This window comes from Diceros bicornis, assembly GCF_020826845.1.
Source record: "Diceros bicornis minor isolate mBicDic1 chromosome 3 unlocalized genomic scaffold, mDicBic1.mat.cur SUPER_3_unloc_1, whole genome shotgun sequence".
In the NCBI taxonomy this organism is placed as follows: domain Eukaryota; kingdom Metazoa; phylum Chordata; class Mammalia; order Perissodactyla; family Rhinocerotidae; genus Diceros; species Diceros bicornis.
In genome coordinates, this window is record NW_026690897.1 from 87,078 (window position 1) to 101,986 (window position 14,909).

Consider the following 14,909-nt stretch of genomic DNA (forward strand, 5'->3'; position numbering starts at 1 on the left):
ATCAATCAATGTAATATACTACATTAATAAAACAAAGAATAAATATCAGACAATCCTCTCAATAGATGCAGAAAAAGCTTTTGACAAAATTCAGCATCCATTTATGATAAAAACTCTCAATGAAGTTGGGAACATACCTCAACATAATAAAGGCCATATATGACAAACCTACAGCTAACATCCTACTCAAGAGTGAGAAGCTGACAGCATTTCCTCTAAGATCAGGAACAATGCAGGGATGCCCACTCTTGTCACTTTTATTCAACACAGTATTGAAAGTCCTAGTCACAGCAATTAGATAAGAAAAAGAAATAAAAGGCATCCACATTGGAAAGGAAGAAGTAAAACTCTAACTGTTTGTAAATGACGTGATACTATATATAGAAAACCCTACAAGACTCCACCAAAAAACTATTAGAACTAAGAAATGAATTCAGTGAAGTTACAGGATACAAAATTAATATACAGAAACCTGTTGCACAGGATTTCTATATACTAATAACAATCTGTCAGAAAGGGAAATTAAAACAATCCCATTTACAATTGCGTTGAAAAGAATAAAATAGCTAAGAATATTTTTATCCAAGGAGGTGAAAGACTTGTACTCTGAAAACTATGAGACGTTGATGAAAGAAATTGAAGACAACACAAATGAAAACACATACCGCGTTCATGGATTGGAAGAATTAATACTGTTGAAATGTCCATACTACCTAAAGCAATCTGAAGAGTCAATGTAATCCCATCAAAATACCAATGGCATTTTTAAAAGAACCAGAACAAATAACCTAAAGCTTATATGGAACCACAAAAGACCTTGAATAGCCAAAGCAATCTTGAGAAAGAAGAATAAAGCTGGAGGTATCACACTCCCCGATTTCAAACTATACTACAAAACTATGGTATCAAAACAGTACGGTACTGGCCCTGAAACAGACACGTGGATCAATGGAACAGAATAGAGAGCCTAGAAATAAAACCATGCTTATATGGTCAATTAATCTATGACAAAGGAGGCAAGAATACACAATGGGAAAAGACAGTCTCTTCAATAAATGATGTTGGGAAAACTGGACAGCTACATGCAAAAGAATGAAACTGGACCACGTTCTTACACCATATATAAAAATAAACTCAAAATGGATTAAAGACTTAAATGTAAGACCTGATACCATAAAACTCCCAGAAGAAAACATAGGCAGTAAACTCTTTGACATTGGTCTATGTAGGCAGTAAACTCTTTGACATTGGTCTATGTAGGCAGTAAACTCTTTGACATTGGTCTATGTAGGCAGTAAACTCTTTGACATTGGTCTATGTAGGCAGTAAACTCTTTGACATTGGTCTATGTAGGCAGTAAACTCTTTGACATTGGTCTATGTAGGCAGTAAACTCTTTGACATTGGTCTATGTTGGCAGTAAACTCTTTGACATTGGTCTATGTTGGCAGTAAACTCTTTGACATCAGTCTTAGCAGCATATTTTTGGATTTGTCTCCTCAGGCAAGGGCAACAAAAGCAAAAATAAACAAATGGGACTACATCAAACTAAAAAGTTTTTGCACATAGAAGGAAACCATCAACAAAATGAAAAGGCAACCTACTGAGTGGGAGAAGATATTTGCAAATGATATATGCGATAATGGGTTAATATCTAAAATATATAAAGAACTCATAGAACTCAATATCAAAACAAAACAAACAATCCAATTAAAAAATGGACAGAGGACCTGAAAAGACATTTTTCCTAAGACATACAGATGGTCAACAGACGCGTGAAAAGACGCTGAATATCACTAATCATCAGGGTGCCTGCCAACTTTGAATTTCCAAGATACACTAAGCATTCCAAAAAAGGTGATTACAGTGTCTCTTTTAGGAAGAAGGTGGAATACTAATTTTTACTTTCTGTATTAGTCAGTGTATTAATGCTAGTGGCTGTAACAAGCAACTCTCATATGTCAGTGGCATAGCACAACAAAGGATTTTCTTTTCTTGCTCATGTCAGACGTGGACAGGGCAAATCTCTACCAGAAGATGACTCATCTTTGTTGACCCTTAGAGGCTACTGGGAGTCCTCCACTGTATCTCTTTCATCTGCCTGGCTAAGAAGCAAAAAAGAGAAAGCATGCAGGATTGTATAGGTAGTTTTACAGCTAGCTTTTGAAGTGGTGCACATCAATTCTGAGCACATTCCATTGGCTGGAACCCAATCATGTAGCCCTGACTAACTGCAAGGGAGGCAGGGGTATGTAGTCTTACCAAGGCCCAGAAAGAGAAAATAGGGTTGACAAGCATCCTATCTCTGCCATAGTGCCTTTCTGTTTACAAATGTTTTATGTTTAAATGGAATATCTTTGGAGAAATTTAGATCTCTCTATTTAAAATTCACTCTGAATTATGAACAGGTGGTAGCTGATATATTAATTAAAATTTATCGTTGTTGCTTTTTCATGAAAGACTTATTCACTTTTTTTCCTTACAATTTAGAGTATTCTGAACATAACCATTAAGTTCTTATTTTTATATTTATTGCTACCTTAGGATCTCACTTTAATTATCAAGCTCTTTGCTTCTGTTGAAGAGAACTCCATAACTTACCAAGTAATAATCATAACAGGACTTTTTGTAATTCCTTAGAGGCCAGATGAACTTCATTTGAAGTAATTTAAAGTAAATTATTTTGTTCTGAAATATCACTTTTAGTTTAATTATCTGGTAATACAAAAAAAAACTGTTCTTAATGATCTCTTTGCTGTTCCTTACATCTGCAGTGAGTGTCTAGCCGTGTGTGGCCAATTAAAGGTGTTCGCAAATTCTTTGACCCTTCTCCATTGAGAAGAGGAGTCCATGGCCTCTCTCCTTAAATCTGGGTGAGCTCTGTGACTACTTTGACAATAGAGTATGGCAGGGTTAGTGCTGTGCCAGTTTTCAGGCCTAGACCTTAAGAGAACAGCAGCTTCTACTTTTGGTCACTTGGACTAGACACTCTTGGAATAAAGCCACCTTACTCCAAAGCTTAAGCCACTATAGACGCCATGTGTAGGAGCTCTGGATAACAGCTCCAGCCGATCTCCCATCCTGCAGCCAGTATCAGTTGTCAGCCATCTTGGATGTCAGTCCAATAGAGCTTTTAGATCAGTTCTGCTTGCTGAAAACAATCAATGAGAGACTCCAAGCAAAAACTATCTGACTGTTCCAGCCAAGTCAGAAAAGTGAGGGGTCATAATAAATTGTTGTTTTATGTGACAATAAAATCCTGGAATATGCTAGTTTTCTGTATTAAGATTTTACTCCTAAAAAGCTTTCAGCACCATTCAAGTTTTCAATAACCTTTGAATATAGTTGAACAGCCTTTGAATTTGGAGAAATGAACATGAATCACTTTTCTATCTATTATGTATCTGTCTGTCTATTATCTGTCTATCTATAATCTATTATCTGTCTATCATCTATCTATCTGTTTATGTTGGTTGCAATCTAGCTGGCAGCTGGGACAAGTGGGTGGAATAATATTTGAGTCTGAGTGACACTGCCAAGGACTGGGTTCACTAAGTTATATTTCTCAAGGTTGGAAGTAGGCAATGTTCTTACAGTTTTCTGGGTCACTGTCATAAACTAGATTTCTAAGAACATAAGAATTTAGTTTAAAGGAACATCAAGCTCACTAGTTTGTCTCTGGTGACAGTGTCAAAGTGTAGTTGGGGGGGAAAGCTTTGTCCTCAGGGGAAAACTGCACACTTGAAGCTGTACAAGACGAAGGGGATGCAAACATTATCGTGTACATGTGAATGCACAACAATGCATGTGAATGCAAGGAGGTCAGACTGTATGTAGCTTATAATGAGCTGATTCCTTATATTGGATGACTTGGAAGAGCTGGTAAGGATCAGAGTACCTTAAGTACTTCCCTCGTATAGGAGTCTAAATCCTGAAATATAGCCATTATAGTTTAGTCATTTGTTTTCTTTTCCTCCAAAACCACCATTAAAATGTCAATATTCTTTGGAGAATATTACTGGAACAAACTATATTCAGATAATAGGGATTTTCAGATATGATCTTTCTGCTATGGGGAGAAGACTCTTCAAAGAGTTGGTGTTCTCCTTGTTTAAAGAGTCTTTCAACAGCTAGTGGTGTTCTTGGGAAGATGCTGAGTATTGAAATAGAGAAAAAGGAGAGGACATATATTGCATACTTCAAAATTGTATCAGAGCTTATGCTAAACGCACTGTGTACTTAGAATTCTATATATGCTGCATTCTGCTGGTCTCCTTTGAAGTCATATGCTCTTTGAGGAAGGTTCATATATTGTACATATTTTATAAAATAGTAAGTCAATAGCATTTATTAAAACCTACTGTTAACTGATAAGCCTTTTATCAGCCTTATTCCAGGGCATATGTAAATTTTTGGAAAATGGCAATGTGAATTCTGAACAGAATATGACAGTGCTTTCTTCAACAGGCACGTGCTTAGAATGATAATTCTTTTGGCAGTTCCTTAATGCGTTATGTATAAATGGAATAATAACCCGAGAGAACAGTTTCTCCGGGTAGTACAGCTAAAGTAATTTCACTGGCAGACTCCCCTTCCTCCTACCATTCCATTTTCTCTTTCTTTGGGAGCACATAGCCACCTAGCTAGAGACTACATTTCCCAGAATTCTTTTCAAGAGTGCCCACATGACTAAGTGATCACTAGTAGAACGGGACTAGAAGAGATGTGGACAACTTCTGCCTCATTTGCTTAAAAATAAAAAAAATATTCTGGATTTCCTCTCTTTTTTCCCCCTTCTTGTGAGTAGGAACATAATGTGTTTGTGATCCAGTTTGCAGATGAAGATAATATTTCAGGGAAGTGGTAGCGCAAGAAGACGAAAGGGATCTATAATCCTGAAGGACTTTGTGTATCAAAGCCGCCCCAGCACCCTTGAATGCTCTCCTCGGGATTGTTATATGAAAGAGAAGCCAATTATATCTTATAGAAGCCACTGTGGTTTTTTCTTCTTTTTGAGGAAGATCAGCCCTGAGCTGACATCACGCCAATCCTCCTCTTTTTGCTGAGGAGGACGGGCCCTGAGCTAACATCTATTGCCAATCCTCCTCCTTTTTCTCCCCAAAGCCCCAATAGATAGTTGTATGTCATAGTTGCACATCCTTCTAGTTGCTGTATGTGGGATGCCGCCTCAGCATGGCCGGAGAAGCGGGGCATCGGTGCATGCCCGGGATCTGAACCTGGGCTGCCAGTAGTGGAGCACGCGCACTTAACCGCTAAGACACAGGGCTGGCTCACCACTGTGTTTTTTCCCTAATCTCTTTGTTAAAGCACCTTACCCTTTACTGTAACTAAAATATCTCACCTTTTATGGTTAAAATAAATATTCTCTTCTCTGAAAGAGTTCAACATATACCCTATGTGGTTGTTAATTGCCTCAGTAACTCAATGATGTTAAAAAAAGTTCTGAAAATGATGTACTTGGTTGAATGCTTTCATAAATGTAGTCATAAAACAGTATGTAAGTGACCCAATGAGCATATCTAATTCAGGGTGTAGATCCCGTGGGAAGGCATCAAATTTCTTCCTGTCAAAATATTCCTTACTTTTGTTGTTCACTTATTTCTTTAAAACTTAGACTTCTATAGCTGCTTAATAAGTATCTCTTTCCTTCCCTTATTGTGTCCTACTTTGTTTTAAGTACTAGAGAAATCAAAGAAGTATTGGCTCTGATGTGAAGGAGAACATGCCCTTGTATGTTTTGATAAACATCATCTCCCAGAACTCAGAACAGTGCCTACCATGTAGGATACTTGACAGAAAAGCTTAGTAATACAAGGCAGGACTGGAATGACAAGTGGCCTTGAAATAAGAGCCATGGAGTTTAGAATAGTGACAGTCGACCATAGAAGTAGAAGTTCTGAAGGATGCATGAATAATGTTGCAAAAAAAGAGTTCTCAGCAATATATGCTTTACTTTCTAACAAAATTATTTGTAATTTGGTATTTCATGAGTCTGCATATAGCCATGGGAGTGTGCTGCACACTAAGAACAACCTCCATCTACTGCTTTTAACTTTGTGCATACTATCTGTTCCCATCCCCAGGAACCAACATGAACACATATTTTATTACTTGTGCTTTTAACTTAGAAATTGTGGATAATTCCAAGCATATGCAAAATAGTGACAGTAGTAAAAGGAACCCTCATGTACACATCATCTAGCTTTCACATATTTCATCTCATGGCCAGTCTAGTTTAATCTGTAAATTCTGTCTACTGCCCCTCTCCCACCCGATTATTTTGAGACATATAATTTCCACGTGTTAGGCTACTGCAATAAATTAAGAGAATCAGCCATTGATCACTTGAGCATTCTTGCCTTAACCCCTGGAGAACAAATAGGGATGCTCTATTAATCTTGGCTTTTTAGTCTGCATTTTTTCCAGCTTTACTGAGATATAATTGACATAATATATGTGTAAGGTTAAGGTGTACAATGAGTTGATTTGATACACTTATATATTGCGAAATGATTACCACCATAGTGTCAGCTAACAGCTCCTTCACATCACACATTTCTTTTTTGTGATGAGAATATTGAAGATTTACTCTCTTAGCAACTTCCAAGTACACAATACAGTATTGTTGACTATAATCAGGATGCTGTGCTGAGATCCCCAGAACTCATTCATCTTCTAACTGGAAGTTTGTACCCCTTGACCAACATCTCCCCATTTCCCCCACCCCCAGCCCCTGGTCACCACCATTCTACTCTCTGTTTCTGAGTTCAGCTATTTTAGATTCCACATGTAAGTGAGGTCACACATGATTTGTCTTTGTCTGACTTATTTCATTAGTATAATGCCCTCAAGGTTCATCCATGTTGTTGCAAATAGCAAGATTTCCTTCCTTTTCATAGCAGAGTAATATTCCATTGCATATATATATATATATATATATATATATATCACATCATCTTTACCCATTCATCCACTGATGGACACTTAGGTTGTTTCTGCACCTTGGCTATCCTGATTTATTCTGTATTTTTGATGCTTTGACTGTGTGCATGTGTATAAGTTTTGTAAGCCTGAAATATTTTGTAATTTCAAATTTTGAAATTAAAAATGTATTTAGAAATAAAATAATGAAACCCTGTAGTTCCAGCTTTATTGTGAGTTTTCCTTTCATCTCCCAGATGAAACAAAACTACAAGGCTACAAGCTTCTCAAAGTGGAGCAACAACAGCATCAGCCTCACCTGGAAGCTTGTTAGAAATGCAGATTCTCAGGCCCCACCCTGGACCTGCTGAACCAGAATCTTTCGGCAGGACCAGAACTCTGTGTTCTAACAAGCCCTCCTGCAGATTCTCGTACACCTTTAAGCAAGAGGACCCGCTGGTCTGAGACAACTGCCTCACAAGCCAGACTCACTGTCCATCTTTCAGACGATAGGGGGAATGAAGAATTTAAGAATTTTGAAGACCCAGATCTGTAGATCTCCAATTGCCGCACATTAAGTTCCTCTGGGAGCTTTTAAAAATCACTGATGCTTGGTCTCCATCTGCAGAGATTCCCATTCAATCGGTCTGGGGTGCAGCCAGGATCTGGGGATTTGTTTAAGTTCCCCTGGTGATTCTAATTTGCAACCAAGGTTGAGAACTCCCGACCAAGAGAACACAGTAGCTGCAGGGGAAGGAAAAGATGCTGGTGGTCTTGGGCGCCCCCTGCCGGCGGGAAGCTGTACATGTCGTCTCCCAGCACCCTCAGGCAGGCGGATAGAGATGCCGGCCCACGTGGGCTTTGGAGGAGTTGGCTGCACATATCTGAAGTCTGGTTGATGTGTGTGCACGAAATGCCCTTTCAATGGAAATGCCTATTTAAATCCATTTAATCCTGCATAATTCCATTTCAAAGCTGTTACTTGGATGTTTCCAGTTGTCATTTGCTCACACACACGCACATACAGACTACATTACCTGTAATTTACCTAACACTCTCATATAGCACTTACTATGCGCCATCCACGGACCTTAACCCTGCACAAATAACTCATCCCTCCCCATACCTGCCCTTTGACGTCAGTACTATTATTACGTACAATTTGCTAATGGGGAAGATGAGGCACAGAGAGAATAGTAGTTTGTCTCAGCCATGAAGGGGAGGAGCTGGCTCCCCAGCAGCTGGCTCCAGATCTGTGGTCTTAACAATATCACGGCATTGCTGCCTCTAATCATGACGGTCTCTGCCCTGTTTGCTGTGGTATCCCAGGATCTAGCATCTGTTATGTGCCAGACACAATATCCCCTCAGAGAGTCCCAACCTCCACTTCCACCGTTTGGGCTGGATCTGAGACCTCACAATTTCCGGGACTCACAGTCAGTCACTGCAGTATCTCAGAGATCTGGGTTCAAATCCTGCTCCTGCCACGCCCCAGCTGTGTGACTTTGGGCAAGTCACTTCACCTCTCTGAGCCTCTATTTCCTGATCAGAAAAAATGGTCATAGTACCCATTTCTAAGTCATCATGATGCCCCCTTCCAAGCTGTCATCTATCACCCCTTTCACTTGCCATGAGGAATCTTTAAAGGGAAAAAATGTTTATTATTGTCTTAAGTGGCTGTAACCTAAATTCGCCACAATACTCTTTCATGGGGTCAAGGGTCCATCCTGCAGATGTGCTGAACAAGGAGGAGAAATGGGAGACACCTCCTCGTCCACACACAGCTGTATCACTATCGGCACTAAAGGCTGGACCCTCAACAGAGTCTGTTCAATTCTTAATGGAATAATCCATCTGAGCTAAATGTGTCCTTTTAACATGCTGATACTCAAAGCTCTATTACAACCTCACACTCATTAGGATAGCTGTAACTTTTTTAAAAACCAGAAACAAGCATTGACGAGGATGTGGAGTAAGTGAAACCCTCTACATGGCTAGTGGGAATGTAAAATGGTGTTGCAGCTATGGAAAACAGTATGATGGTCTCACAAAAAAATAGAAATAGAACTACCATATGATCCAGCAATCCCACTTTTGGGTGTATACCTAAGAGAATTGAAAGCAAGGTCCCAAAGAGATATTTGTACACCCATGTTCACAGCAGCATCATTCACAATAGCCAAGAGGCAGAGGCAACTCTAATTTACATTGACGGATGAATGGATAAACAAAATGTGGTATATACTTATAATGGAATATTAATCAGCCTTAAAAAGGAAGGGAATTCTGACATGTGCTACAATGTGGACGAACCTTGAGGACATTATGCTCAGTGAAATAAGCCAGTCACAAAAAGACAAACACTGTATAATTCCACTTATAGGAGGTCCCTAGAGGAGTCAAAGTCATAGAGACAGAAAGTAGGATGGTGGGGTCAGGGGCTATGAGAAGCTGTGGTTTAATAGGTTTAGAGTTTTGGTTTTATGAGATGAAATGTTTTGAAGATTGGATGCACAACAATGTGAATGTACTTAACACCACTGGACGGCACACTTAAAAATGACTAAGATGGTAAATTTTATGTTATGTTTATTTTACCACAAATGAAGCTTCCTTAAATTTGTTTTGAAAGTGTGATTTCAATAAACTCTCCAAATGATAAAGACAAAACCATCTGATTACATCACCACTATGGCTCTTTGTATAAGCATGAGGACGAAACACTTCTAGCCAAAATGCTTCCTCTTATTCTTTAAACAAAAATATTTGAAAACAGCAAGGCTGTGCACCAAAGCGTTAATCAGGTCACCTCTGAGCAGGGGCATCAGAAGGTCGGAGGCAGAATCCTGACTTCTTAAGCAGTGAGATTATGGGTGACTTCATTTCCTCCTGTTGTTTTTTTCAGCCTTCTGAGAATTAAAAAGTAAAATTGAAAACTAAATTTGAAAATAATGGAGAAGATGCTGTTGTTTAGTATATTTCTGGTCATTGTGAACAGTCCAAAAAAGTGCCTGCATCCAAAATAAGTAAAGAACTCATACAACTCAATAACAAAAACAAACAAACAATGCAATTGAAAAATGAGCAGAGGATGTGAGTAGGTATTTTTCCAAAGAAGACCTATAGATGGCCAACAGGTTTATGAAAATGTGCTCAGCATCACTAATCATCAGGAAATGCAAATCAAATCCACAATGAGATATCCCCTCACACCTGTTAGAATGGCTGTTATCAAAAAGACAAGAAATAACAAGAGTTAGTGAGGATGTGGAGAAAAGGGAACCCCTGTGCATTGCTGGTGGGAATGTAAACTGGTGCAGCCACTGTGGAAAACAGTATGGGAGTTCTTCAAAAACTTAAAAATAGAGGCACCATATGATCCAACTATCCCACTTCTGGGCATATACCCAAAGGAAATGAAAATAGGGTCCTGAAAAGATATCTGTCCTCCTGTATTCATTGAAGCATTTTTCACAACAGCCGAGATATGGAAACAAACTAAGCATCCATCAATGGATGAATGGATAAAGATGTGGTATATATATACAAAGAAATATTATTCAGCCATGGCAAAGAAGGAAAACTTGCCATTTGCAACAACATGGATGAACACATTATGCTAAGTGAGATGTCAGACAGAGGATAAATACCGTGTGATCTCACTTATATACAGAAAATAAAAAAGGCAGACTCATAGAAACAGAGAGTAGAATGGTGGTTACCAGGGGCTGGGGGGTGGAGGAAATGGGGAGATGTCGGTCAAAGGGTATAAATTTCCATTTGGAAGATGAATAAATTATATATACTTGAATGAAATAATAAAACAAATTATATACTTGAAAGATGCTAAGAAAGCAGATATTAAATGTTCTCGCCACAAAAATGGTAACTATGTAATGTGATGGAGGTGTTAGCTAATGCTACAGTGGTAATCATTTTGCAATACATAAGTGTATCAAATCAACATGTTGTACACCGTAAACTTTCAAAATCTTGTATGTCAATTACATCTCAATAAAGCTGGAGGAAATAAAAGCCCCTGGACCCTCAATAAATGGCTGAGTAAATGAACATTTCAAAATGGCCACACACACAAATAATTAATTGATTGATTAATTAATTTAATAAAAACTCAACCCTGTTCTCTGGCCACGGTAATAAATCTAGACACAACTAGGAAATGAAGTCTCTCTCAGCTCGATATCTCCACGGCACATTTAGCACTAGTCATGATGATTTCTAGCACTCCACACAAACACACACACACAAATTTTTAATTTGTTATTTGTTGTAACAGGTGATACCTACCACCACCAAAAACAGGTTTTGAAGCAACTCTCCTGATCCATTGTCCAGCCTGCTCTCCTTAGTCAAGACTATTACTTCCTCTCACATGCAACCACCTTTTATCTGTACTGAAAGCCCCTTTTGGTAGCCCCATGGATGCCCCCTCCCCACCAAGGGGAAGCAGAGAAAATCCCTAGAGAGAAGGAAGACACCCCACACTGCCACCATGTAGTAGAGAGAGGGAGTGGAAATCAGGGAAGGCTTCTAGGAGGAGGTAGTGTCCCACTGAGATTGGAAGAGGCAAACGTCTGCTTTGCAGGAAGGGGGCACAGAGGCTGTTCCAGGCAGTGGGAAGAGCAGAAGAGTCAAAGAACCTAGTACAGGGGTCTCTGTGCCTCTCCTTGCCTCCTCCTGAAGCTGGTTTCTGTTTCCTCTTGGAAACAAGAAAGCCACACTAGCTGATCACCTTCCGATGACTATTATAAGGATTAATATTTTAATATTCTAAGGAGGCCTGTGGCCAGCTCTCTCATACTACAATGTGAATAACTTCAAGATAAGGCCCCAAGAGACAGATTCCTGGGTCTTACTGGGTTCTGGATCAGGGAGCTGGGTCAGACATCCCTCCTCAGGCACCCTCTATCCTCCTCCTCCGAATTTGGCACTTTGACGGGAATGCAGAATAGATGAGTGTCCTGGGAGCTTTCTGGGACAGGGAGGGGCCCTATCCCCACCCCTTCATTGTGATGTCTTCTAAAGGGGGCAGAGGGCAGGGTGATGTCACAGACCACTGGCCGGCCCCTCTCCCTCTCTGCCTGTGCCTGCCACAGGCCCGGCCTCACCTTTTCCCCCCACACCTCTACACCCTAGAGGAAACGGGTCAGCTTTGCCAAGCAGCCCACTCGGCCACCTGCAGCCATGGATGCAAATCACTCCAACCCCTTGGAGTCTCAGTCCTCCCCAGAGGCCCCCAAGCCTGGCCTGACCCCCTGCTCAACCCCGGGAAACAAGACCCTGCAGCAGGACGCTACCAGCACGGTGGGCGACAGGTTGCCACCAAAGACCGGAGCGGTGGTCATCGACATGGGCACAGGCACCTGTAAGGGGGCTTCGCGGGGCAGGTGCGGCCCACCTACACCGTGGCCACCATCGTGGGCTGCCAGCCCCAGAAGCCGGCCCCCACCGGGCAGCAGGCGCTGGAGACGTTCATCGGCGAGGCCGCGCGCGCGCGCGCGCGCCCCGAGGTGACGCTGGTGCAGCCGGTGCGGAGCGGCATCGTGGTGGACTGGAGCGCGGCCCAGCTCATCTGGCGCCACCTGCTGGAGCACGACCTCCGCGTGGCCAGCCAGGACCACCCGCTGCTCTTCTCAGACCCGCCCTTCAGCCCCACCACCAAGCGCGAGAAGCTGGTGGAGGTGGCCTTCGAGTCGCTGCGCTCCCCCGCCATGTACGTGGCTTCCCAGTCCGTGCTGTCCGTCTACGCGCACGGGCGGGTCAGCGGGCTGGTGGTGGACACGGGCCACGGCGTCACCTCCACGGTGCCGGTCTTCCAGGGCTACAGCCTGCCCCACGCCACGGAGCGCCTGGACCTGGCAGGCACCCACCTGACGGCCTTCCTGGCGGAGATGCTGCTCGGCTCCGGCGTGCAGCTGGGCCAGCAGGACCTGGACACGGTGGAGGACATTAAGCATCGCTACTGCTACGTGGCGGCCGACTTGCTCCAGGAGCAGGCCCGGCCCGAGCAGGAAGACCGGCAGAGGCTGGAGCTGCCGGTCGGACGGTCACGCTGGGCAAGGAGCTGTTCCAGTGCCCGGAGCTGCTCTTCAGCCCGCCCGCGATCCCAGGGCTGTCGCCTGTGAGCCTCCCCACCATGGCCACACGGGGTTTTCTCAAGGTGCCCCTGGAGGTGCGGGCGGACGTGGCCCAGAACGTGCTGCTCTGCGGGGACTCCTCGCTCTTCGCGGGGTTTGAGGGCCGCTTCCGCGCGGAGCTGCCGCGCGGTCTGCCCTGCGAGGCCCGCGCGGTGGTGACGGCCCGGCCCAGCAGGAGCTTCTCGGTGTGGATCGCGGGCTCCGTCCTGGCCTCGCTGCGCGCCTTCCAGTCCTGCTGGGTCCTGCGGGAGGAGTACGAGGAGCAGGGCCCCCACATCGTGTACTGAAAGTGCTACTGACCCGGAGCAGGGGTGGGGAGTGTTGTGGGCAGTAAAGCTTCCACTACCCAGCCGGCTCTGTCCTCCCTTCCCTCAGGTCCCTGCCTCGTCCACTCCTGGACCCACCCAGACTCGCCTTGCTCTGACCCCACACACCCAACCCACCAAGATCTGCCTCCAAAGACATCTTTGGTTCTGCCCTGTCCTAATTCACCTCCCATTGTCCATCCCGGGAGAGACCCCAGTTCTGATTCCCTAAACCCACCTCCCCCAGGATCAAGGCCCAACACACCACCATGTCCTCACCCTGTCAAACCCGTCTCCATGATCTGTGTCCCCCAGGGCACTCTCAGGTTGGGGCCCCACCCAAGCCCACCCCCAAGACATCCCCAGATTCTAACCCCTAATCTCCCCTCCATCACCTATTTCTTTTGATATATAGTGCCCCAAGATTCCTCTGGGCTCTAAGCTCCCCAATTCACCCCCTTGCCATGTCCATCAAGGATCCTCAACCCACCCCCATACCCTGTTCCTCTCCAAGGAACTGCACTGGGCGCTCCAAACCCCCTCTCAGAATCTTTCCATGAGTGTTGCAACCCCTAGGTGCACCCTCATAGTCTGCCCCCAATTTCTAATCCCCCCAAACATACCCCCGAGATCCACTTCCCAAGACATCCCTGGTTCTAAGCACCTCAAATCCACCCCCTCATTGGTTTTCTCTTGGCTGTTTATCCAAAGTTCTCCTATACTCTGATAATATGAGCACCCCCAAAATTCTCCCCACAAGTGCTGAAACCCCACATTCACCACAAAAATCCAAGTTCTGACCATCAGGGGTCTCCCCTTTAATGGCCCACTAAAGGATCCCTCGTCCAAATCCCATGCCCCAAGTTGCCCCTCCCCTAAACTCTGCCCTCCCCTCAGTTTGCTCCCCTAGACTCCTTCCATCCAAGTGCTCCCACAACCCATCCCCCATTCGTACCCCCAAAGAACACCACATTCTGAAACCCCAAACCCTCAGGATGACGCCACTGCTCTCAGCCCAGCCCCTTATTCTGCATCCCTCTGAAAATACCCCTGCATGGTCTGTCTCTCAGTGCACCTCCTGACCCCAGTCCTCAGCCCTGGAATCCTCCCAGGAAGGCTTTGGCCCCCAGGACCATCCCATGATGACCCCACTAATGCCCTAGGTCCCTCCCCTGTGTTCTGACCTCCCAACTCCCTCCCCAAATACACTCTCCCAGGGTCACCTCATGATGAACCCCCAGGACACCCCACCCTGGGGTTTTCAGACGCCCAGGAACCCCCCCCCAGGTCCCATCCCATTGGTTGAGACACCAATGGCCAGTGATGTTCCCAAGGGCCACCCACGCCACCATGACCCAGCTGTCCACCCCCATCTCCCTCCATTCTGCTTGTAATTCATTCCAAGTTCATTCCATCTCCCCAGACCTCGCTCAGCCTCTTCCTGGGACACACACCCCAGGAGCTTTCTTTGGGACCTGCGTTGAGGATGCCCTATGAGGCCTCTC

At 43.9% G+C, this 14,909-nt stretch overlaps 1 pseudogene; it reads left to right on the plus strand.

The window, feature by feature from the left end:
- Window positions 1-12,126: 12,126 nt before the first annotated feature.
- On the plus strand, window positions 12,127-13,398 carry LOC131401970 (actin-like protein 9; annotated as a pseudogene).
- The last annotated feature ends 1,511 nt before the right edge of the window (window positions 13,399-14,909 follow it).